Genomic DNA, 23,148 nt, shown 5'->3' with positions numbered 1-23,148 from the left:
CACCTTTTGTATAATAAATAAATACCCCCACAACATAGACAGCCCTACACTAAGAGGCAGGGGGTTGTGATGTAGCTCTGACTCCCAAACTGGAGCACCCCAGGTCCAGGAGTTCTCCAGGGAAGATAGCTAAAGGCATTTTAGGTTGAAAGTGTTGGTATGAACAATATTTTAGTTTAAGCCCGTGGGGCCTGTGTTTTACTGTGGAGCACAGAACGTTAGCTTTCAGGGATAATAGAATTACAAGTATCAGAGAGTTTGCAAAGCAGCATTTTATAACTAGTTGTGTTTCTCTCCTTTCTTTCCTCAGGATTATTCATTTCATTTGCTTCTGCTGGCAAAAATCCTTTAGGGGTTTGCACACCGCCAGCTATTCCACCATCCCCTCCAGTATCATCAGTGAACTTTATGAAGGAAGTTGGCGCACCTGGATGCTGTCTTTCTATCAAACTGCTATTATAATAGTAAAGTAAGTATGCTGTATAGAAAAAGTCTACTGAGTGCCTGCTGCAGCAATGGAAGTTTTTTTGTTTATAACAGCAAGAAAAATAGATGCTGATGAACTTTTTTCTAAAACCACCACAAATAGTGACCTGACACAACACTTTAGACAGCTTAGAAACACCCTAGACAAGCAGGTCAGAACATGGTGGGACATCTTCACCCTCAAAAAATACATGAAAGAGGGGATGACACCAAGGAGACTCAGGTGGGAAGTGTCCCCCAATGACGGCATGTTGGGTAAAGATTTAGAAGATGAGTGGTATGGGTTTTTTAACCATTCTGAAAGGAAATTGCTACAACTTATAGTCTCTAGAAAAGAGAAAAAGCTCAAAACATTGGAGGAGAAGGTGAAAGGTCTCAAAGAGACTATGACCCCTTTTGAAGACACAGGGGAATATAAAGATAAAATGAAACTTCTCCAGAAATTTATAGGGAAAGTAGATAGGGACACCCAAAATAAAAAAATTAAAAAATTCAATAGGGACACCAATGACTATCTCACTAAAAAAGTATATAAGTGGCAAGCTGATCCAGCTATACCCCCTGAAACCGCCAGGACATCTGAAAGATTGTATTAATATGCCGTATGATGTTTCAGATATATATTTCAGTTCATGCTCATTCTACGATAGACTGTGGCCCCCTTGCATTCACATATTAACGAGCTAAGACTGAAAACCATTCATCCACCTTGGTCAGCAGACAGCTATGTTTTGCATTTAGACGACATGTAAACACCTGTTCATTCATTCATTGGGACACTTGACAAAGTTAAGTCTGCGCATGGAAATTACGGACACCACCTGTACACATTTGACACTTGCTTACATTAACACATGACAAGTAAATGCAGCCGGGCCGACTCTGTCACAGGACATATATTATTATACGGGAACACCTCACATTGACACAAATGCATGGCAAAAGCAAAGGCCCTTTCATGTATTGTTCTGTCTGATATGTAATTCGACTGATGAACTGTAAAACCGGTTTGGAGCAGTCTTTTCCTGCTCAACAAATATGCTTTAAATATGAGCTTGACATTCAATAAAATTAGTTGTGACTGCACTAAGTTTGAGTGCTGTGTGTCGTCATAACTCCCAGCTGGTTGGAGGGTGAATCCATCTATTGGGAGGGTAGCAACTGAAGGGCTGTAATATCATCGTGATTGCCTCCTGACGAGAATGGAGCTAACAACATCTTTGGTAGAGATGAGTTCACCTCCCCAACAAACACCTGCACCTAGGGAGGCAGACTGCCCCAAGAGCTACTAGAGATAGTAGTTCTAGTAGTGATGATGATGTTTTCAATACCCCACATCTTGGGAGATATCCAAATGACACTCCCTATCCGGAAACATCTCACTACAGAGAATGACAGCTAAGTACCCCGCAATATAGAGTACCTGTTCACAATAGATTTGATGCCCTCAGACATGAGCCTCCACCCCCCCAATATGGAGACAATGGTGGTTACTATTATGGCAATCAGGAAGGTTTTCCCCCCCAACATCAATATGGTAGCCCCAGGGGGAGAGGGAGAGGCAAACAACATGGTCCACCCAACCAAGGATACTAACAACAGTATAACCCACCACCTTGGAATTACAATCAGCCCCGGGGGGGTTTCCCCAGAGGGGCCAAGGGGGGCCCCCAACGAGAGGGAGAGGGCAGACCCAACCTCGGGGGAGAGGTGGGCAGACCCGGAATCCACCGCGAGAGGAAGAGTGGACCCCATGGCAATACACGCCAGTACCGAACAGGGACACAGAGAAAAGAAACAGAGAACAAGAGGATGCAGAGGAGGTCGCAGGAAAAAGAGAAAGGGAGCATTAGGCCTAGGGATCTTTAACCTGAGTGATGCCACATTTACTGAGGAGGAACTCAAGGTTTTAGAACTAGGCCTCAAGTTCGCCCCAAAAAAACAACTAAATAAATTTGACGTTTTTATAGATCTGCAGAAGTTTTTACGGAAAATTAATATTAAGAAACATTTTTTTAACAAAGGAGATTTTAAACAAGTGAACAATGGAAGATATAAATATACGGAATTAAGGAACAAGTCAATTTTTAACCCCAAAACTAAGAATCTCAAATTTAGTGAGGTTTTCAAAACCCTAGTAGAACAAGAGATTGAACTACTTAATACAAAAGCCGGGAAGAAGCAAGCGGATATAGACCTTGGAATCAAAAAATTAGAGAGTAAAAAGAATGTGGTAATCAGACCCGCTGACAAAGGGGGAGGTGTGGTCATTCTTAACAAACAAGACTATCTTGATGAACTCAATAGGTTGGTGGGAGACCAGGAAACTTATGAGAAACTCAAAGGAAACCCAACCAACAAAAAATAAGCTAAATTGAAGAGAATGATCAAGAGGGCGTTACATGATGAGCTTATTACTAAAAAAGAAGCAAAATACTTAGTCCCGAGTGCACCTCGAATACCTGTCATCTATCAGATTCCCAAGGTTCATAAGAACAAAGAAAAACCCCCAGGGCGACCAATCGTCAGTGGAATCGAGTCCGTATTCAGTAGACTAGGGGAATATCTGGATTGTTTTTTACAACCCCTGGCAAAAACTTTTCCGGCATACCTGCAAGACAGCAAGGAGGTTATACAAGTACTGGAACAGATTGACACTAACCCACAACAGATTGTGGCAAGTGTGGATGTTGATTCTCTATATACCAACATACATCAATCACATGCATTGGAGGCAGTAAGATGGGCCCTGGACAGATCCGAGATGTCTGAGGAACAAACTGATTTTCTTCTACAAGCCCTTGAATTGGCCATGGGCGAGAATTATTTTTGGCATAGTGGCAGCTATTATAGACAAAAAAAAAGGCGTAGCCATGGGCGCCAAATATGCCCCATCAGTAGCAAACATCTTTCTTAGCAAATGGGAGGAAGAGGTCATCTACAGCAAGGATAGACCGCAGTTACGTCTATATAAACGCTATATAGATGATATCCTAATTGTGTGGGAGGGGAGTCCTGAATCCTTCCAGGAGTTTATGGATGAGATCAGAACCAATGAGTATTCCATCTCCTTTTCCGACACTTGGAATAAAAAAATTATTAACTTCCTCGACCTAACCATCTATAAGAATAATGAAAAGCTATGCACCAGGACCTACTTCAAAGAAGTGGACCGAAATGGGTATATCCCAAAACACAGCTGCCACCACCCCAGATGGCTGAATGCGGTACCCAAAAGCCAACTGATTAGAATTCGACGGAATTGTAATGATGAAAATGATTATAACAAACAAGCTGATACAATTATCAGAAGATTTGAAGAAAAAGGATACAGCTCGCAATCTCTATTAAAGACCAAAGAAGAAGTACGCCAACTTGACAGGAAGGAGATGATTAAAACCAGGACCAAAAATAAGAACAACATATATGGAACTGCCTTTATGACCGGTTTTTCCTGGCAACATAGATATTTAGAAAAAATAATCAACAAGCATTGGCATGTATTGCAAAAAGACACTATTTTTGAAAAAATACTGCCTAAAAAAACGCACTTTATCTATACCAAACCTACCACTCTAAGACATAGGCTTGCCAAGAATGTGATTAATCCTCCCAAACCTCCAGGGACATTCCTGGACTTGATAGGGTTCTATTCTTGTGGTAGGTGTGTTATGTGCAAAACCTCTAAAAATAGGGTTAGAAAAACAACACAATTCAGATCCACCAGTAATGGTAGAACCTTTGAGATTGATAAATTTATAACATGTAACCTACCTATTGGAGTGTTCTTGCAAACTTCAGTATGTGGGCCGCACCACTCGCCCACTAGGGGTTCGGCTGAGAGAACATGTAACCAACATTTAAAATGGTTTTAAAAAACATAGCCTCTCCAACCACTTTCGACTGGTCCACAATAGTGACCCCACCGGAATCAAATTTTGCGGTATTGATAAGGTGGTATCTAACTGGAGAGGGGGCAATTTAACCCAGGGTATATCACGAAATGAGGGGAGATGGATATACTCTCTAAAGACCCTCCAGCCTTATGGGTTAAACAAAGATTTTGATCTGAATTGCTTTTTATCTAATTGGTAGGGTTTTAATCTTTTATATTGCTATTCTAGTCTGGGGATTTTTTACTATTATATGTTTGTATCCCCCTTACTGTTAATTTTACATATATAATTAATTTCACATATATTTTTACATTTAACTTGCTCCACCCCTTTTTTTGGGATTTGCCATTCCGACATCCTTACACATTTTTGTTCACTTAGGGATCCAGCTATAGCTCCTAGTGTCCTCTGGATCCCGTTGCATTTTTAACCTTCCAAGGATTGACATTATTCCAAACCAAACTGTATTTTATTTACTAATTATATATATATATTTTTTCCGTTATTTTATAGCAGACTTATAATCACCGCTAATATTTGCTGTAGTCATTCTATGTACCCATGCAATTTTATATGAAAATGGGGGATGGGCATTCCACCTCAGAGAGCCCACCTTAATTATATATATATATATATATATATGTATATATATATATATATATATATATTTATTATTGCTCTTTTTCAAATATTCTATTTTTATGTTTATTTATACATTTTTGTAACTCCGCCCTGTTGGGGGTGGAGGATGGTGTTTCCGTTTGCTCCATATATATTATATATTTTTAACATTCATTTTGGCATCTGTGACATAGTGTTTACATGTGCTACGAGCCCCTTGCAAACGTCACTTCCGGTAGCGGTGGAACGCATGCCGGAGCCAAGCCCCGCTGCGCACCGTCATCTTAGGAGATCTACCGCTTTGTACAGTGCCTATTTTAATCATCTGAAATGTGAGTTTTATTCTTTTGCCTGAGACCAATAAATTCCATTTTAAAGCAATATTACACTATTTGGGATTATTCCTTTCCTTTCCATATGGGGACCGTCTGGTGAGATTGTACAGTGAACCCGCAGTGACAGCCAGTTCCATCCACAGTACTTCACCCGGATTATATGCCGGACCATGCCTGTGAGACCCTTATGCTGTATGGTTTAAGGGTCCACATTGTCCGGTAAGTGCCCATTGCCTGGGGGAGAGGATCATCACCATCGCACCATTGTTGCATGCATTCATTTTCAGCACTTGAGCACCTTTTTGGGTTGTTTTAACAATCAAAAGACTTTCACTTGCCACTTGCTGGCCATTGCACCTTTGGTTTTTGATATTGGACTTTTATATGTTCTATTTATATTAATTGCACTATTTATTAGGTGGTGATTTGCACTTTTAATATATATGTTAAGAGATTTCCATATATATTTACTTATTTATTTACCTACCTTTATATATTCAAGCTTATATGTGGTACTTATTTATATATGCACTTAGCATCATTATTTAGCACTTTGAGCACTTTATAAGTATTTTTACACCCAAATCTGCGCTGTCTTTTCTACATTTGCACTTTCAAAAATCCTTTCCGCCTTTGCACACGCCAGCTATTCCACCAATCCCCTCCAGTATCATCAGTGAACTTTATGAAGGAAGTTGGCGCACCTGGATGCTGTCTTTCTATCAAACTGCTATTATAATAGTAAAGTAAGTATGCTGTATAGAAAAAGAAGAGCCAGGCAATGGTGCTAACATTATTTACATGTAGTCATGGTTCATGGTTGCTTATAACAAAAGTCATGGTGATTCCTCCATTCATGCTGTTTAATTTAGAATAATTCTTCCTTGTATACTGAGTTGTACTTTATTAAGTGTAACCTATATGTTCTAACTTTTACAGTAGCCTGGCAGACATCATAAGCTCCGAATCGGCCAGTAAAATGGGTCCAGGATGGCGCTGGGGTCTATGGGTAAGTTAAAGTTAAACTTTGAAACTCCACAGACATCGATTAATGAACACATCAATTTTTTTCAAAGTCACTAAACACAATTTCTCATTATTAGTCTACGACTTTCCATGAAACCTATTTTTTGCCAAATTGTCAGGCTTAAAGAGGAACTGCAGTCAAGGTAGCTTAATCCAAAAAAAAAAAAAAACCCATCAGTATGTGAATCAATTATTATACATCATAATTTATAAATAGTAGTGAACGTCGGCTTACTCTTTCTGTGTCCAGATGCTTTTTTTATATCGCTCTCTCTGGTGTTGTGAGCGGCCATTTCTAGTGAGGGCAAATAAAGCCCAAGCCGCAATCTTCCTGGAATAATGCCCACTGCTCCTCCTCGCTGGCCTAATAACTTCACGCATGCGCGGTTACAGGCTTCTGGTCGCCCAAGCGCAGTAGATAAGCTGTGTCCGTTCCAAGATGGGCAGGTTACTATAACTGCAGCGGCAAACTTCTGCTGTGGCTGCTATAGTAACCTGTACACAAAAGCCTGGAAGTGCATGCGCATGAAGGGCTCGACCGTGCCTGCACAATAGAGACAGAGCCTCCAGGCCTTTTTTTTCTATGGCAGGTATGGGACATTTTATTATCAGACAAAAAAAAAATATTTTTTCCCCCAAAATATAAATATCTTAGATGACTACTAATTATAAAATATATTATAAATAATAGAAAGGCAATTCTCCTTTTCCTGACTGAAATTCTCTCCTCTCAGTGGGAAAGCACATCGACCCTAAGCAGCCAATAGCAGACACTGGAGAGGTACATGTCTTCAGTTATCTTCCTGAGCTCCTCAGGGGACTCTAAGCTGAGGACATGCAATAAATAAATACCCCCACAACATAGACAGCCCTACACTAAGAGGCAGGGGGTTGTGATGTAGCTCTGACTCCCAACCTGGAGCACCCCAGGTCCATGAGTTCTCCAGGGAAGATAACTAAAAGGCATTTTAGGTTGAAAGTGTTGGTATGAACAATATTTTAGTTTAAGCCCGTGGGGCCTGTGTTTTACTGTGGAGCACAGAACGTTAGCTTTCAGGGATAATAGAATTACAAGTATCAGAGAGTTTGCAAAGCAGCATTTTATAACTAGTTGTGTTTCTCTCCTTTCTTTCCTCAGGATTATTCATTTCATTTGCTTCTGCTGGCAAAAATCCTTTAGGGGTTTGCACACGCCAGCTATTCCACCATCCCCTCCAGTATCATCAGTGAACTTTATGAAGGAAGTTGTGTTGCCATATGGAGTTTAGGCGTAATCTACCTTACCGTGTTGTGAGGATGAGTGGTTTATTAATAAAACTCCATCAGTAATTGTAAATATATATATTAATGAAAGTTAATGTACCCATTTTTGATTGCAAACTCATACTTGGGAATTTATTGTAGATAGATTGGCGTGAGCCAGACGGACGGGCTTGAGTAATCAATGAATCCAGGGTAACACATTCCTTTGAAAGGCCAGCTGGCTATTTACATATAAATACCTACGGATAGTATCAACCCGTGTTTACATCCTGGAAGTGAGACTTTCTGGAACCAGGACACATCTTGCATATCTTAAGTAGCCATTTCAGAGATACTCCACAGTGAGGAGTAAACGCACCCCCCCCCCCCCACACACAGAAAAGGAGTGGTTAGAAAGAGGCGTAACTATGGGAAGGGGAAATGGTCCTATCCTGAAGGAGATACGCCCACAGGAAGTGACAAAGCAAGATAGCTGAACCAATGAGAATGGCCCTATACAAGGCTATGGGATATGGGTCTATATTAGGTTCGGTGAGACAGGGTGACTTCCTGTTTGGCATGGGAGAGCTAGAGCCATCACTAGAGGTAATTATGGATTAAGGAGTAAGGGTACATTGTATATTTTATTTGTGTCGGTCATAGTGTGTGTATATGAGTCTATACTCTATGCATTGTATTTGTTTAGTTGAACCCTGGAATATTTTACATTTTGTAGTATGTACAATAGTTATTATTGATGTAAATTATGTAGAATTGGCAAACCTTATACAAATAAATAATTGTTGTGTTAAAGTTTTCACACAGTCATAGAACTCTCATTATTAACCCAAATATTGTCTGAGATAGATTAACTCTCATAGATTTTTGGTAACAGTTGGCGCACCTGGATGCTGTCTTTCTATCAAACTGCTATTATAATAGTAAAGTAAGTATGCTGTATAGAAAAAGTCTACTGAGTGCCTGCTGCAGCAATGGAAGTTTTTTTGTTTATAACAGCAAGAAAAATAGATGCTGATGAACTTTTTTCTAAAACCACCACAAATAGTGACCTGACACAACACTTTAGACAGCTTAGAAACACCCTAGACAAGCAGGTCAGAACATGGTGGGACATCTTCACCCTCAAAAAATACATGAAAGAGGGGATGACACCAAGGAGACTCAGGTGGGAAGTGTCCCCCAATGACGGCATGTTGGGTTAAGATTTAGAAGATGAGTGGTATGGGTTTTTTAACCATTCTGAAAGGAAATTGCTACAACTTATAGTCTCTAGAAAAGAGAAAAAGCTCAAAACATTGGAGGAGAAGGTGAAAGGTCTCAAAGAGACTATGACCCCTTTTGAAGACACAGGGGAATATAAAGATAAAATGAAACTTCTCCAGAATTTTATAGGGAAAGTAGATAGGGACACCCAAAATAAAAAAATTAAAAAATTCAATAGGGACACCAATGACTATCTCACTAAAAAAGTATATAAGTGGCAAGCTGATCCAGCTATACCCCCTGAAACCGCCAGGACATCTTTGGTAGAGATGAGTTCACCTCCCCAACAAACACCTGCACCTAGGGGGGGCAGACTGCCCCAAGAGCTACTAGAGATAGTAGTTCTAGTAGTGATGATGTTGTTTTCAATACCCCACATCTTGGGAGATATCCAAATGACACTCCCTATCCGGAAACATCTCACTACAGAGAACGACAGCTAAGTACCCCGCAATATAGAGTACCTGTTCACAATAGATTTGATGCCCTCAGACATGAGCCGACACCCCCCCCCCCCCCCATAATGGAGACATTGGTGGTTACTATTATGGCAATCAGGAAGGTTTTCCCCCCCCAACATCAATATGGTAACCCCAGGGGGAGAGGGAGAAGAAGAGGCAAACAACATGGTCCACCCAAACAAGGATACTACCAACAGTATAACCCACCACCTTGGAATTACAATCAGCCCCGGGGGGGATTTCCCCAGAGGGGCCAAGGGGGGCCCCCAACGAGAGGGAGAGGGCAGACCCAACCTCGGGGGAGAGGTGGGCAGACCCGGAATCCACCGCGAGAGGAAGAGTGGACCACATGGCAATACACGCCAGTACCGAACAGGGACACAGAGAAAAGAAACAGAGAACAAGAGGATGCAGAGGAGGTCGCAGGAAAAAGAAAAAGGGAGCATTAGGCCTAGGGATCTTTAACCTGAGTGATGCCACATTTACTGAGGAGGAACTCAAGGTTTTAGAACTAGGCCTCAAGTTCGCCCCAAACAAACAACTAAATAAATTTGAAGTTTTTATAGATCTGCAGAAGTTTTTACGGAAAATTAATATTAAGAAACATTTTTTTAACAAAGGAGATTTTAAACAAGTGAACAATGGAAGATATAAATATACGGAATTAAGGAACAAGTCCATTTTTAACCCCAAAACTAAGAATCCCGAATTTAGTGAGGTTTTCAAAACCCTAGTAGAACAAGAGATTGAACTACTTAATACAAAAGCCGGGAAGAAGCAAGCGGATATAGACCTTGGAATCAAAAAATTAGAGAGTAAAAAAGAATGTGGTAATCAGACCCGCTGACAAAGGGGGAGGTCTGGTCATTCTTAACAAACAAGACTATCTTGATGAACTCAATAGGTTGGTGGGAGACCAGGAAACTTATGAGAAACTCAAAGGAAACCCAACCAACAAAAATAAAGCTAAATTGAAGAGAATGATCAAGAGGGCGTTACACGATGAGCTTATTACTAAAAAAGAAGCAAAATACTTAGTCCCAAGTGCACCTCGAATACCTGTCATCTATCAGATTCCCAAGGTTCATAAGAACAAAGAAAAACCCCCAGGGCGACCAATCGTCAGTGGAATCGAGTCCGTATTCAGTAGGCTAGGGGAATATCTGGATTGTTTTTTACAACCCCTGGCAAAAACTTTTCCGGCATACCTGCAAGACAGCAAGGAGGTTATACAAGTACTGGAACAGATTGACACTAACCCACAACAGATTGTGGCAAGTGTGGATGTTGATTCTCTATATACCAACATACATCAATCACATGCATTGGAGGCAGTAAGATGGGCCCTGGACAGATCCGAGATGTCTGAAGAACAAACTGATTTTCTTCTACAAGCCCTTGAATTGGCCATGAGCGAGAATTATTTTTGGCATAGTGGCAGCTATTACAGACAAAAAAAAAGGCGTAGCCATGGGCGCCAAATACGCCCCATCAGTAGCAAACATCTTTCTTAGCAAATGGGAGGAAGAGGTCATCTACAGCAAGGATAGACCGCAGTTACGTCTATATAAACGCTATATAGATGATATCCTAATTGTGTGGGAGGGGAGTCCTGAATCCTTCCAGGAGTTTATGGATGAGATCAGAACCAATGAGTATTCCATCTCCTTTTCCGACACTTGGAATAAAGAAATTATTAACTTCCTCGACCTAACCATCTATAAGAATAATGAAAAGCTATGCACCAGGACCTACTTCAAAGAAGTGGACCGAAATGGGTATATCCCAAAACACAGCTGCCACCACCCCAGATGGCTGAATGCGGTACCCAAAAGCCAACTGATTAGAATTAGACGGAATTGTAATGATGAAAATGATTATAACAAACAAGCTGATACAATTATCAGAAGATTTGAAGAAAAAGGATACAGCTCGCAATCTCTATTAAAGACCAAAGAAGAAGTACGCCAACTTGACAGGAAGGAGATGATTAAAACCAGGACCAAAAATAAGAACAACATATATGGAACTGCCTTTATGACCGTTTTTTCCTGGCAACATAGATATTTAGAAAAAATAATCAACAAGCATTGGCATGTATTGCAAAAAGACACTATTTTTGAAAAAATACTGCCTAAAAAACCGCACTTTATCTATACCAAACCTACCACTCTAAGACATAGGCTTGCCAAGAATGTGATTAATCCTCCCAAACCTCCAGGGACATTCCTGGACTTGATAGGGTTCTATTCTTGTGGTAGGTGTGTTATGTGCAAAACCTCTAAAAATAGGGTTAGAAAAACAACACAATTCAGATCCACCAGTAATGGTAGAACCTTTGAGATTGATAAATTTATAACATGTAACCTACCTATTGGAGTGTTCTTGCAAACTTCAGTATGTGGGCCGCACCACTCGCCCACTAGGGGTTCGGCTGAGAGAACATGTAACCAACATTAAAAATGGTTTTAAAAAACATAGAATCTCCAACCACTTTCGACTGGTCCACAATAGTGACCCCACCGGAATCAAATTTTGCGGTATTGATAAGATGGTATCTAACTGGAGAGGGGGCAATTTTACCCAGGGTATTTCACGAAATGAGGGGAGATGGATATACTCTCTAAAGACCCTCCAGCCTTATGGGTTAAACAAAGATTTTGATCTGAATTGCTTTTTATCTAATTGGTAGGGTTTTAATCTTTTATATTGCTATTCTAGTCTGGGGATTTTTTACTATTATATGTTCGTATCCCCCTTACTGTTAATTTTACATATATAATTAATTTCATATATATTTTTACATTTAACTTGCTCCACCCCTTTTTTGGGGATTTGCCATTCCGACATCCTTACACATTTTTGTTCACTTAGGGATCCAGCTATAGCTCCTAGTGTCCTCTGGATCCCGTTGCATTTTTAACCTTCCAAGGATTGACATTATTCCAAACCAAACTGTATTTTATTTACTAATTATATATATATATTTTTTCCGTTATTTTATAGCAGACTTATAATCACCGCTAATATTTGCTGTAGTCATTCTATGTACCCATGCAATTTTATATGAAAATTGGGGATGGGCATTCCACCTCAGAGAGCCCACCTTAATTATATATATATATATATATTTATTATTGCTCTTTTTCAAATATTCTATTTTTTCTATTTTTATGTTTATTTATACATTTTTGTAACTCCGCCCTGTTGGGGGTGGAGGATGGTGTTTCCGTTTGCTCCATATATATTATATATTTTTAACATTCATTTTGGCATCTGTGACATAGTGTTTACATGTGCTTTTGGGTGGAATACCCAATTCCAAACATAGATATTAGGTTCTATGAAATGGTATTCTAATCAATTTGTTTCTAATGCGGTAGTCTATTTGTTTTTAAGCCGTATGTATAACAGCACTCGTGACGATTTCCTGTTTTGGGTGTACGTGAGGTCAGGTACACCCAACAGGAAACAGGAAGTGTCCAATCAGATTCAACAAGGAGGGGTATAAAATAGATGACCCATCCTGTAGCCGGAAATACGTCTTTGATAACGCCCAGTTGGGAGGCGAAACGCGTTGACGCAATTTCCGGCTACGAGCCCCTTGCAAACGTCACTTCCGGTAGCGGTGGAACGCATGCCGGAGCCAAGCCCCGCTGCGCACCGTCATCTTAGGAGATCTACCGCTTTGTACAGTGCCTATTTTAATCATCTGAAATGTGAGTTTTATTCTTTTGCCTGAGACCAATAAATTCCATTTTAAAGCAATATTACACTATTTGGGATTATTCCTTTCCTTTCCATATGGGGACCGTCTGGTGAGATTGTACAGTGAACCCGCAGTGACAGCCAGTTCCATCCACAGTACTTCACCCGGATTATATGCCGGACCATGCCTGTGAGACCCTTATGCTGTATGGTTTAAGGGTCCACATTGTCCGGTAAGTGCCCATTGCCTGGGGGAGAGGATCATCACCATCGCACCATTGTTGCATGCATTCATTTTCAGCACTTGAGCACCTTTTTGGGTTGTTTTAACAATCAAAAGACTTTCACTTGCCACTTGCTGGCCATTGCACCTTTGGTTTTTGATATTGGACTTTTATATATTCTATTTATATTAATTGCACTATTTATTAGGTGGTGATTTGCACTTTTAATATATATGTTAAGAGATTTCCATATATATTTACTTATTTATTTACCTACCTTTATATATTCAAGCTTATATGTGGTACTTATTTATATATGCACTTCGCATCATTATTTAGCACTTTGAGCACTTTATAACGGAATTTTTGTAAAATCTTACCTGTAAAATTCCTTTCTCTGAGTCCTCCGACAGTCGCCGCCTCTTCATATTCGTCACATATGGGGTATTAGACTTTGCTCCGAAGGAGTAGCTAGGCAACAGAATATGTTAACAATAAAGCTTTAACATATCCCACCCTCAAGGGGTGGTCCCCTCAGTCAATACCCTCCTACTTCCTGCAACCATATCTCAGTTTTAGTGGAATAGCAGTAGAGTATACATTCAAACCCCAAAAGAGGGGCGGGGGCGGCGACTGTCGGAGGACTCAGAGAAAGGAATTTTACAGGTAAGATTTTACAAAAATTCCGTTTTCTCTTACGTCCTCCGACAGTCGCCGCCTCTTCATATTCGTCACATATGGGGACGTCCCAAAGCAGTGCAAACATGAGGGGTGGGAAACGCATCCGCGCCGAAAGGCAACGCAGTCTCCACATCAAAGAAAGGAACCTTACCAAAGGAAGGAAACCAGCTGGGCAACAGCAAAAATAAGTGCTCAACAGGAGCAACAACCCAGGAAAAGACAAAAAACCAGGGGATACAAAAACTTATCCCAACAGCCAGGAGTCCCCAACAAGGGACCCTAGGGAACAGCCGCACTAAGAACCTTGCGGCCAAAGGAAGCATCCGCCGATGCCTGAACATCTACTTTGTAGAATTTTGTGAAAGTGTGTACGGTCGACCAAGTCGCCGCCTTACACACCTGGGCTACAGAAGCCCCATGACGACAGGCCCAAGACGTACTCAGAGATCTAGTAGAGTGCGCCTTCACAGGCACAGGGGGAACCTTCCCCTGCAAGGCATAGGCCTGTTCAATGGTCTGCCTGATCCATTTGGCAATGGTAGAGGCGGAAGCCGCCATGCCCTTCCGAGGACCCTCTGGAAGAACAAACAAGGAGTCCGTCTTTCGAAAAGACTCAGTCGATTTAAGGTAAACCCTAATCGCCCGAACAACATCCAGAGAATGCAATCTCACCTCCTTTGGATGTTTAGACTTCGTGCACAACGAAGGCAAAACAATATCCTCGTTAAGATGGAATTCCGAAACTCGTTTCGGCAGAAAAGAAGGATTAGGTCGCAAGACCACCTTATCCAAATGAACAACCAGGTACGGAGACTTGCAGGACAAAGCCGCCAGTTCCGACACTCTGCGAGCCGAAGCGATCGCCACCAAAAAGGCGACCTTTTTGGACAACATAGACAACGAGATCTCCCTGATCTGTTCAAAAGGAGCACGTTGTAACACAGACAGGACTAGATTCAAGTCCCAAGGGGGCAAAGGATCCCTCCTAGGAGGAACCAGATGCCGCACACCCTGAATAAAAGTGCCAACCAAGGAGTTGGAAGCCACGGGACGTTGAAACAGAACGGCCAGCGCAGACACCTGACCCTTTATCGTAGCCAGCGCCAAACGCTGATCGACACCCGTCTGAAGGAAAGACAGCACACGGGAAACCGTGTACGTGCGGGGTGAAAACCCCCTGGACTCACACCAGGCAAAATAGGCCTTCCAAGTACGGTAATAAACCTTTCCCGAGGAAGACTTCCTCGCGTTGATCAAGGTATGAACAACCTCTGGAGAGAGACCCTTCTCCTTCAGGACCTCGGTCTCAACAGCCAGGCCGTCAAAGCCAGCGACTGTAAAGCAGGATGGTAAATCGGTCCTTGAGACAGTAGATCGTCCCGAAGAGGCAGACGCCAGGGGGCGTCGACCGCCAGATTCACGAGGTCTGCGTACCAGGACCGGCGAGGCCAGTCCGGTGCCACAAGAATCACCGTGCTGCGTTCCGAGTGTAACCTGCGAAGGAACCGGGACAGCAACTGAATCGGTGGAAACGCGTACATCAGCCTGTACTGATGCCACGGGGCCACTAACGCGTCCGACGCGTCTGCCCGAGGGTCGCGCGTCCTTGCCACGAACCTCTTCACCTTGTAGTTGAGGCGAGACGCGAACAGGTCCACATCTGGAAGACCCCACTTCGCGCACAACATCTGGAAGACAGCCGGGTGGAGAGACCATTCCCCCTGATCCAGGGTCTGGCGACTCAGATAGTCCGCCTGCCAGTTCTCCACTCCCGGAATGTGAACCGCCGTTATCGCCGGGACATGAGTCTCGGCCCAAGACAGAATGTCGGCCACTTCTCGAGCCGCTCGGGCACTCCTGGTGCCCCCTTGGTGGTTGATGTAGGCCACCGCCGTGGCATTGTCCGTCTGCACCCGAACCGGGCAGCCCTGCAGCCGGTCCGTCCAGCGATGAAGACAGAGCCTTATCGCACGCAATTCCAGAATGTTGATCGGGAGGGAAGACTCCCCCTCCGACCAGGTCCCCTGGGCGGACAGAACGCCCAGAACACCACCCCAGCCCGACAGGCTGGCATCCGTGGTGATTATCGTCCACGAGATCGGACGAAACGACTTGCCCCCGGACACCAACGGGGACTGGAGCCACCACAGAAGGTTTTCCCTGGTGCGATGACTCAACGAGATCTGAAGATCCAGAGATTGAGGTCGCCCGTCCCACTTGGACAAGATCTCCGCCTGGAGACCCCGCGTGTGAAACTGCGCGAAAGGAATCGCCTCGAAAGCCGAGACCATCAATCCCAGACATCTCATACACGTCCGCAGAGACGAGTTCGGAACGTCCCTGAGGGACCTGACTTCCTCCTGAAGAGTCCTGAGTTTGTCTTCCGGCAGGAAGACCTTCGCCTGCACCGAGTCCAGAATCATTCCCAGATAGGGAAGACGAACCGACGGACTCAGTGTCGACTTTGGAACATTTATCGTCCAACCGAACTCCTGCAGAGTTTGCATCGTGACAGACAGGTCCTTCTCCAGACCCTGACTGGTCGCAGACCGAATCAGAATGTCGTCCAGATACCCCAGGACAGAAATGCCCTGGGCTCTCAATAATGCCAGAACCGGTGCAAGCACCTTGGTGAAGACCCGCGGAGCCGAGGCGAGCCCAAAGGGCAACGCCACGAACTGGTAGTGATCCTCCGCAATGGCAAATCGAAGGTATCTCTGATGACCCTCGAATATGGGGATGTGAAGATACGCATCCTTCAAATCGATGGAGGCCATGAATTCCCCCGGAACCAGGGCAGCCACCACCGAGCGCAGGGATTCCATGCGGAACTTGCGAACCCGCACAGAGCGGTTCAGAGCTTTCAAGTCCAGAATTGGACGAACCTTGCCCTCCTTTCTGGGCACGGTGAACAGATTGGAATAAAACCCCCGAAATCTGTCCCGATGAGGCACCGGAACCACCACTCCCTGAGCCCTCAGGTCCCGCACCGCCAGGTGCAGATCCCGCAGTCGCTCTGGAGACAGTTGTAGATTTGAGGGAAAAAATCTGCTCTCTGGCCGAGAGAGAAACTCGATCTTGTAACCAGATCGAACGATTTCCAGAACCCATCTGTCCCGCACACGGGCCAACCAGGGCTGAAGAAAACCGAGCAAGTGTCCCCCCACCCCAAAACTGGGTGAGGGCGCCCCTTCAGGCCGAACTGTTATGGGCCGCAGGTCCGGATTGGCCGGACTTCTGTTTCCCAGACCAGGGTTTCTTCTGAGAGCCCTGGCCCTTGAACGGTTTGCCCTTGTAGTGCGGCCGAAAGGCACGAAAGGACCCCTGAGGGGGCCGAAAATGAGCATGCTTCTTCCCAGAAGCCCCCTTAGCCTTGGGGAAATGGGGCAAGAGAGTGCTCTTACCCCCGGTAATCCCCTTAATCAACACATCCAGGGACTCCCCAAAAAGGCGAGACCCATCATAAGGCAGATTGGCTAAGGTTTTACGTGAAGATTGGTCCACCGACCAACATTTTAACCAAACCAGGCGGCGAGACAACACCGCCACGCTGTGCACATGCGCGGCCAACGGAATCAGGTCCAGGTCCGCATCACACAGATACATGACACCCTGGTGGATCTGATCCACCATATCCAGGGTCGCCGCCGAGGCCGAATCGGCCACTAGGACGCGCCTAAGCATCTGCGTCCAACTTGCGATCGCCTGGGCCGCCATGAGAGAAGCAAACAGAGCCTTAAGCATAGAACCCGTAACAGAATAAGTATGACGGGCAAGAGACTCCAGTCTCCTATCCGTGGCATCACGGAAAAAAGGGGATCCCTCTGCAGTGATCGCAGTGGCTTTGTTCAAAACCGCAATAGCATGATCCACTGGCGGAGGCACACACCACCGTTCACCAGTGGCAGGCGAGAAAGGATAACGCAGCTTAAATTTACTTGGTACCGCAAAAGGCTTGCGCAAATCGCGCCATTGGTCCTTAACAGCGCGCTGAAAATCAGCATTGCAGGGAAAAACCTGCGGCGTCCTGCGTTTTCTCTGCGTCCCATAAGCCGCCAAGGCAGCTGGGGGACACACCTCGTCCTGCAAACGTAGCGTCTGCTTAATGGAAGCAATCAACTCATCCATGATTGCAAGCTCTTCAGGCGAGCCAGGGGGAGAATTATCAACCCCCTCAACTTCAGCCTCTACCTCAGACCCCACTAGATCAAGAGAGGAGCGGGACCCCGATAGGGGGGTCCCCGCCAGAACAGCCCCATCACCTTCACCCTCAGAATCAGAGGACAGAGCAACTCTGGGCCGTTTAGTAGATTGAGCAGCCACCAGCATTTGCACCTGTGCAGCAAGGCCAGCCACAATAGTGGCTAAATCCCCCCCTGGGGGGGAAACAGCGGTCCCCTGGCTTTCCACCAATACTGTGGGAAACATGCCCTCCTGAGAATCCATTGCCCCTGTATGCCAGACAACCAAGGGTTAACTGCCCCCTTACAGCAAGCGCGGCAAGCGCAGCCCACCGCACCACACTCAGGCACAATGAGACCCCCACAGGGAATATACAGACTGAATACAGGCAATGGAACACAGGAATAGAAGGATAAAACCTGAGGAGACTCCGCTGCTGCTGCTGCCTCTCACATGGCGTGGGGAACCCGCACAGGCGAACAAGCCGCTGCACATGAGGCAGGGAGAGTCGCAATTCAAGACGCACACAATGGCGGTTCAGAAACCGCACAGCGTCCGGTGAGGTAGCCACCTCACCAATCATCCCTGCACCGAACAGGGATGGGTCGTTCACCGTGCCAGGAGCGTTACCTGGCTGAACGCTCGATGGCAGACTGGGAAGCCACTGACCCACGACCTGCGACCAGGGGGATCAGCCCGAGACCCAGTCCGCATGATCCTCTTCGTCCGAAGAACTAACTAATGCTGACAAAAATAACAGCTAAGTAAAGGTAGAGAGAAAACTCAAACAAAATATCAAAAAGAAGAAAGAGTCTGGGACAAAAAGTCCCAGCACAGAGAGAGCCAGCCACTCCTGACAAGCTAGACATTAAAACTGAGATATGGTTGCAGGAAGTAGGAGGGTATTGACTGAGGGGACCACCCCTTGAGGGTGGGATATGTTAAAGCTTTATTGTTAACATATTCTGTTGCCTAGCTACTCCTTCGGAGCAAAGTCTAATACCCCATATGTGACGAATATGAAGAGGCGGCGACTGTCGGAGGACGTAAGAGAAAAGTATTTTTACACCCAAATCTGCGCTGTCTTTTCTACATTTGCACTTTCAAAAATCCTTTCCGCCTTTGCACACACCAGCTATTCCACCAATCCCCTCCAGTATCATCAGTGAACTTTATGAAGGAAGTTGGCGCACCTGGATGCTGTCTTTCTATCAAACTGCTATTATAATAGTAAAGTAAGTATGCTGTATAGAAAAAGAAGAGCCAGGCAATGGTGCTAACATTATTTACATGTAGTCATGGTTCATGGTTGCTTATAACAAAAGTCATGGTGATTCCTCCATTCATGCTGTTTAATTTAGAATAATTCTTCCTTGTATACTGAGTTGTACTTTATTAAGTGTAACCTATATGTTCTAACTTTTACAGTAGCCTGGCAGACATCATAAGCTCCGAATCGGCCAGTAAAATGGGTCCAGGATGGCGCTGGGGTCTATGGGTAAGTTAAAGTTAAACTTTGAAACTCCACAGACATCGATTAATGAACACATCAATTTTTTTCAAAGTCACTAAACACAATTTCTCATTATTAGTCTACGACTTTCCATGAAACCTATTTTTTGCCAAATTGTCAGGCTTAAAGAGGAACTGCAGTCAAGGTAGCTTAATCCAAAAAAAAAAAACCCATCAGTATGTGAATCAATTATTATACATCATAATTTATAAATAGTAGTGAACGTCGGCTTACTCTTTCTGTGTCCAGATGCTTTTTTTATATCGCTCTCTCTGGTGTTGTGAGCGGCCATTTCTAGTGAGGGCAAATAAAGCCCAAGCCGCAATCTTCCTGGAATAATGCCCACTGCTCCTCCTCGCTGGCCTAATAACTTCACGCATGCGCGGTTACAGGCTTCTGGTCGCCCATGCGCAGTAGATAAGCTGTGTCCGTTCCAAGATGGGCAGGTTACTATAACTGCAGCGGCAAACTTCTGCTGTGGCTGCTATAGTAACCTGTACACGAAAGCCTGGAAGTGCATGCGCATGAAGGGCTCGACCGTGCCTGCACAATAGAGACAGAGCCTCCAGGCCTTTTTTTTCTATGGCAGGTATGGGACATTTTATTATCAGACAAAAAAAAAAATTTTTTCCCCCAAAATATAAACAATATCTTAGATGACTACTAATTATAAAATATATTATAAATAATAGAAAGGCAATTCTCCTTTTCCTGGCTGAAATTCTCTCCTCTCAGTGGGAAAGCACATCGACCCTAAGCAGCCAATAGCAGACACTGGAGAGGTACATGTCTTCAGTTATCTTCCTGAGCTCCTCAGGGGACTCTAAGCTGAGGACATGCAATAAATAAAAACCCCCACAACATAGACAGCCCTACACTAAGAGGCAGGGGGTTGTGATGTAGCTCTGACTCCCAAACTGGAGCACCCCAGGTCCAGGAGTTCTCCAGGGAAGATAACTAAAAGGTATTTTAGGTTGAAAGTGTTGGTATGAACAATATTTTAGTTTAAGCCCGTGGGGCCTGTGTTTTACTGTGGAGCACAGAACGTTAGCTTTCAGGGATAATAGAATTACAAGTATCAGAGAGTTTGCAAAGCAGCATTTTATAACTAGTTGTGTTTCTCTCCTTTCTTTCCTCAGGATTATTCATTTCATTTGCTTCTGCTGGCAAAAATCCTTTAGGGGTTTGCACACGCCAGCTATTCCACCATCCCCTCCAGTATCATCAGTGAACTTTATGAAGGAAGTTGGCGCACCTGGATGCTATCTTTCTATCAAACTGCTATTATAATAGTAAAGTAAGTATGCTGTATAGAAAAAGTCTACTGAGTGCCTGCTGCAGCAATGGAAGTTTTTTCGTTTATAACAGCAAGAAAAATAGATGCTGATGAACTTTTTTCTAAAACCACCACAAATAGTGACCTGACACAACACTTTAGACAGCTTAGAAACACCCTAGACAAGCAGGTCAGAACATGGTGGGACATCTTCACCCTCAAAAAATACATGAAAGAGGGGATGACACCAAGGAGACTCAGGTGGGAAGTGTCCCCCAATGACGGCATGTTGGGTAAAGATTTAGAAGATGAGTGGTATGGGTTTTTTAACCATTCTGAAAGGAAATTGCTACAACTTATAGTCTCTAGAAAAGAGAAAAAGCTCAAAACATTGGAGGAGAAGGTGAAAGGTCTCAAAGAGACTATGACCCATTTTGAAGACACAGGGGAATATAAAGATAAAATGAAATTTCTCCAGAAATTTATAGGGAAAGTAGATAGGGACACCCAAAATAAAAAAATTAAAAAATTCAATAGGGACACCAATGACTATCTCACTAAAAAAGTATATAAGTGGCAAGCTGATCCAGCTATACCCCCTGAAACCGCCAGGACATCTTTGGTAGAGATGAGTTCACCTCCCCAACAAACACCTGCACCTAGGGGGGCAGACTGCCCCAAGAGCTACTAGAGATAGTAGTTCTAGTAGTGATGATGATGTTTTCAATACCCCACATCTTGGGAGATATCCAAATGACACTCCCTATCCGGAAACATCTCACTACAGAGAACGACAGCTAAGTACCCCGCAATATAGAGTACCTGTTCACAATAGATTTGATGCCCTCAGACATGAGCCTCCACCCCCCCAATATGGAGACAATGGTGGTTACTATTATGGCAATCAGGAAGGTTTTCCCCCCCAACATCAATATGGTAGCCCCAGGGGGAGAGGGAGAGGCAAACAACATGGTCCACCCAACCAAGGATACTACCAACAGTATAACCCACCACCTTGGAATTACAATCAGCCCCGGGGGGGTTTTCCCCAGAGGGGCCAAGGGGGGCCCCCAACGAGAGGGAGAGGGCAGACCCAACCTCGGGGGAGAGGTGGGCAGACACGGAATCCACCGCGAGAGGAAGAGTGGACCCCATGGCAATACACGCCAGTACCGAACAGGGACACAGAGAAAAGAAAGAGAGAACAAGAGGATGCAGAGGAGGTCGCAGGAAAAAGAAAAAGGGAGCATTAGGCCTAGGGATCTTTAACCTGAGTGATGCCACATTTACTGAGGAGGAACTCAAGGTTTTAGAACTAGGCCTCAAGTTCGCCCCAAACAAACCACTAAATAAATTTGACGTTTTTATAGATCTGCAGAAGTTTTTACGGAAAATTAATATTAAGAAACATTTTTTTAACAAAGGAGATTTTAAACAAGTGAACAATGGAAGATATAAATATACGGAATTAAGGAACAAGTCCATTTTTAACCCCAAAACTAAGAATCTCGAATTTAGTGAGGTTTTCAAAACCCTAGTAGAACAAGAGATTGAACTACTTAATACAAAAGCCGGGAAGAAGCAAGCGGATATAGACCTTGGAATCAAAAAATTAGAGAGTAAAAAGAATGTGGTAATCAGACCCGCTGACAAAGGGGGAGGTCTGGTCATTCTTAACAAACAAGACTATCTTGATGAACTCAATAGGTTGGTGGGAGACCAGGAAACTTATGAGAAACTCAAAGGAAACCCAACCAACAAAAATAAAGCTAAATTGAAGAGAATGATCAAGAGGGCGTTACATGATGAGCTTATTACTAAAAAAGAAGCAAAATACTTAGTCCCCAGTGCACCTCGAATACCTGTCATCTATCAGATTCCCAAGGTTCATAAGAACAAAGAAAAACCCCCAGGGCGACCAATCGTCAGTGGAATCGAGTCCGTATTCAGTAGACTAGGAGAATATCTGGATTGTTTTTTACAACCCCTGGCAAAAACTTTTCCGGCATACCTGCAAGACAGCAAGGAGGTTATACAAGTACTGGAACAGATTGACACTAACCCACAACAGATTGTGGCAAGTGTGGATGTTGATTCTCTATATACCAACATACATCAATCACATGCATTGGAGGCAGTAAGATGGGCCCTGGACAGATCTGAGATGTCTGAGGAACAAACTGATTTTCTTCTACAAGCCCTTGAATTGGCCA

This window comes from Pelophylax lessonae (assembly GCF_965119305.1).
Source record: "Pelophylax lessonae genome assembly, chromosome: 2".
Lineage (NCBI taxonomy): Eukaryota > Metazoa > Chordata > Amphibia > Anura > Ranidae > Pelophylax > Pelophylax lessonae.
Note: the sequence above shows the minus strand (reverse complement) of the source record.